At 42.8% G+C, this 4,482-nt stretch overlaps 1 protein-coding gene across 1 annotated transcript in view; it reads left to right on the forward strand.

Moving 5' to 3' along the window:
- Positions 1–2,716: 2,716 nt before the first annotated feature.
- Positions 2,717–4,482, forward strand: part of FSIP1 (fibrous sheath interacting protein 1) — a 178,382-nt gene continuing 176,616 nt past the window's right edge. Inside the window, exon 1 of the mRNA XM_004687565.2 lies at positions 2,717–2,796. The gene's annotated coding sequence lies outside the window, so the exon portion shown is untranslated. The remainder of the gene's footprint in view (positions 2,797–4,482) is intronic.

Raw genomic sequence — 4,482 nt, forward strand, 5'->3', positions numbered from 1 at the left:
ATAAATTTATGAGTGTTTACAAAATTCATAACTTATAGCAAAAATTCAAATACTGGAGAACACAGAAAAAATCTTTGGTTACCATCTGAATAATATGACATACAAGCAAAGTTAATACCACAGGTAGGTAGTTGCCAATTTGGGGGCTTATTTTGAACCCCAAATTTGTTATTTTGGGGAATATCATTCAGAATTTTTCAAAAGTATACCATGATTTTGTAATATGCACTCATTAACGCACAAGCCCCTTTATTTAAAGATTTTACTTATTTATGCATACAAAAATAGGGTACAGGCCAGAGGTGCTGGGGTGGCGAGAAGATTCACCAGAAACAGAGTAGGGAGCAGAATAGGCCGACTGACAAAGTATACTAGTGAGGGGAGCAGTGGGCGGGTCAGGAGAGGCCACTATGCCATGTGGGTCACCTCTGGGCAGGGATCCATCTGAAGGGGCCACAGCCTGGCTTAGCTTGCATTGCAACTCTCCAACCCACTGTGCCACGAGGGAGGGCTCCCACACAAACTCCTTTAAATAGAGGTCCCCAGTATCTCTATACCTCACTCTTTGGATTCTGATAACTAAATATTTTCTTTGCAAGCATCACTCACTGTTAGCCATAGGGCCAAGCACACACACTTGTAACATGGCATGAGCTCAAAGAAAGATTGACCAAGACAGATACTCTCCCAGGTGCTCCTGTCTTGTTCTCTAAATGTTGACCTCAACTTCTGACTTAGCCTGTCAGTGTTTCCTGCTTCTGCTTTTGACTTCAGTGGATTCCTTCAGTAACATCTTCATGTTGATTGAAAAGGCCTACTATTTTTTTTTACTTTTTATAGAATTACAATAATTTCTTCCATTTTCTTGCGTTCTTAGCTGATTTAAAAAATATTGTTGTTTGACAAAAATAATGAACAATCATATACCAGAGACATTTTGGGGGGTGGAGTGGGGAATGGGATCAAAAATGGGGGTGGTGGGGTGGGGTGGGGAGGGAAGTGCATGGGATTTTGGTGATGGCACATGGGTGACACAGTGATGGGAAACCCGCGGGAATTACAACTGAGATGGGAAAAAAATGTACAAAATGATGTAAAAATAAACTGTTATAAAAAAATATTGTTGTTTGAAAACACAATTTCTGGATAAATACTGGGAGGAAATTCCTGTATAGAACACTAACAAGGAGGAACCTGACGCTGAAGCAAAGAGGACTTGGTTATTTAGGATCTGTGGGAATTGAAGGGACTGTGACACTGGGAGCCATGGAGAGTCCTGAGCAGATAAATCACCTGGTTTTAAAACTTTCATCCCAGGCTGCTGCTTGAAAGTAGTGGGGAGAAAGGAGGCAACAGTTAGGCCAGTGTAAACATCTAGGTGAGACATGATGGCAGAAAGGATCTGGATGGAAGCACTGGGTGTTGTGAGCATTGGGTGGATTCTGGGTGTATTTTGAATGTAGTAGTAATAGGATTTACAACAAATTAATTATAGAAAGAGGAACTGAGATTGACTTCAAGGTATTTGGGCCTGAGCCTGACAGGATGGAGTTATCATTTACTGACATGAGTGTAGGGTGGGCTGTGGAGAAGTTCTTTTTTTTTTTTTTAAATTTATTTACTTATGCATGCAGAACTGGGGTGCAGGCCACAAGTGCTGGGGTGGTGAGAGGATTCACCAGATTTAGAGTGGGGAGCAGAACAGGTAGATCTACGAAGTACACTGCTGAGGAGAGCAGCAGGTGAGACAGGAGAGGTCCGCTGTGCCATGTGGGAAGTTCGATTTTTGATATCTTAAGTTTGAGATGCTTCTTACATTTAAGTGGAGATGTCACAGAGTGAGATGAGAGTGTGGAGTTCAAGGAAGAAGTCTGGGCTGGAGACAGAATTTAGTAACATAGGGATGGTGTTCACAGCCAGGCTTAACACCCAGTACTGCCCCGTACTGTAGCAGTGGTTCCTTGAGCGTTTCACTTAACCCATGTTGACCTTTCTCCCGGCAAAACACTTTAAGAAAACACACCTTATCTACCTAAGATAGAAGATGTAGGGTTCTTGTACATGAAAATACCTGATAAACTGTAAAGGTCTGTTTGGACTGTTGAGCAGCTACTTGATGGCAGTTGGGATAAAGAAAGTCAGTTTGGGAGCCCAGGGAAAGTCTTGATGCGATGAGAATCAGAGAAATCACGAGTTAAATAAAGTGTAAATAGTAATTACTAACCTTATTGGTTTTAGCTCAATCTGTGCAGAAATATTTTTAAAAAGTCACACAACATACAAAATTAACGAGGACTATCACATATCTGAACTTTCCGAACTGCAAAACAATCTTACTAGAAAGGAATTAACTATCATCCCCATTTTACCAGGGAGGGAACTGAACTCAGCGAGTTGAAGTGCAGGAAATGATATTAATAGGGATACACAACCTCTTTCGGAATTCACCTAGCTATGAATAAACCATCCCCTACCCACAGCGTCCTCGGAGAAGACGAAAAAGACAAAGGGGTGTCCAAGCTACCATGACACTATGGGTGTTCCTGGCCACTCGGGGCTCCCCGCCTTATTTCCGAGTGGTACAGCCCTTTTCACCTATCGCGAGACTGGAAGCGTCGCGCTTCTGGTTGCCAGGAAACAGAGTTCCCTGAGGCAGGCGTGCTTGGGACTGGCGGCGACTTCCTTCTCCAGAGAAGCTGTGGTGGCGGGACTGACTCCCTCCCCTTTGGTGGGCAGTAGGTGACGCTGCGAAGTTTCAGTGGTTCTCTTCTGCGCCTGCCGCTCTCTCGGGTGGAGGTGAGGGACTGCGCGGCCTCGCGCGACTAGCCAATGACCGGGCGCGACAGGGACGCGGCAAGCTGCTGGGCGCGGAGACTGGATGTCTCGACAGAGGGGCAGGGCCAGTGATAGGGCGGGTCTGCCGGTGTTCGCGCGCTCTCGGGCTAGGGGCGGTCTCTGCCTGGGTTGGGGCTGAGCGCCGGTCAAGTCTGATTCTCTCAGGGTGGCGGTAGCCTCCACAGAGATTGTGTCTCCGGGGGTGTCCTGGCCGTGGCCGCGAGCTTTACTGAAGTTGGGGATTAATAGCAAGGACTTCCACCGTCCTAAGGCTTCTAGCCCATGAAACCTAGAACTTAAATGTAAAAATTAATCACCAGTCATGTGGAATGGACCATAAACTGCTTAGGATGCAAATAGTCATTTCACAGACAAACATTTGACTAGAAACTCAACAATTAAAGAAATGTCAGATTCAAAGATACTTTGGACACATCATTTGACAAAGACAACAAGAACAACAACAACAAAATTGACCATATTCGTTGACTTCAGGCTCTTGCGGGTTAACAGGCACTTTCATAACAACCTGCTAGTAAAATTTGGTACAACCTCTTTGGAGCATAATTTGGCGGATTAACAAAAATTGAAGTGCAGTTGTACTTTAACTCAGCAATTCTAAGTTTTTCTTCTGGAAATACAAACATAACCAAGCAAGGATTATACACAGAGGTTAACTTGAGAAAACGGAGGTATAATTTACATGTGTTAAAATTAACATTTTTAATGTGCAGTTCTAAAAATCTAGACAAAGCGTAAATAGTTATGCCATTATCACCACAAACAAGGTACAGAACTGTTTTATCATCTGTCTTTACCCTCCTACCCACTTCACCCAGTAATCTTTTGTAGTTAACCCCTTCCTCACACACAGCCTGGCAACTGCTCATCAATTTTTTATTTCTAAAGTTTTTTCTTTTCCAGAATGTCACATAATTTGAAGCAAATACCGTGGAGCCTTTTTAATCTGGCTTGAAATTTATATAATGTAGTTGAGATTCATCCTTGTTATGTATCATTTGTTCTCTCCCCCCCTCTCCCCCCCCCCTATATTGGATCGTATTTCATGGTATGGATATACTAGTTTGTTTATATCAGTTCCCTAGTTGAGGGGTGTTTGGGTTGTTTTCAGGTAATGAAATTACTGTAAACATTCCTGTACCAGTTTTTGTGTGAATATACATTTTCATTTCTTGAGTGAATATTTAGAGACTGTAGTGTCAAATTTCCTAACTGACTTCATAAGAAATTTCCAAGCAATTCTGCAACACAGTTCCTTTTATATTCTCATTTGCGATATTTGAAGGTTCCAGTTGCCCCCCAATTTTGTTAGTACTTGGTATTCATAGCTTAAAATTTTTTTTAAAGCATTTGAAGATATAGTGCTACCTCAATTTCTCTAATGACTAATGATGTTGCACAATTTCACATCCTTGTTCCCCAGCTATACATCTTTGGTAATATATTTTTTATTTTTTAAGATTTATTTATTTATGCATACAGAACTGTGGTATAGGCAAGAGGTGCAGGGGTTGAAGGGATTCACCAGAGACAGAACCCAGGGAGCAGATCAGGCCCACTGACTATGTACACTCCTGTGGGGAGAAGTGGGCGGGTCAGGAGAGGTCTGCCACCCCATGTGGGTCA

The sequence above is a fragment of the Condylura cristata genome, unplaced genomic scaffold, assembly GCF_000260355.1.
Source record: "Condylura cristata isolate star-nosed mole 26May11 unplaced genomic scaffold, ConCri1.0 scaffold00023, whole genome shotgun sequence".
NCBI classification, from domain to species: domain Eukaryota; kingdom Metazoa; phylum Chordata; class Mammalia; order Eulipotyphla; family Talpidae; genus Condylura; species Condylura cristata.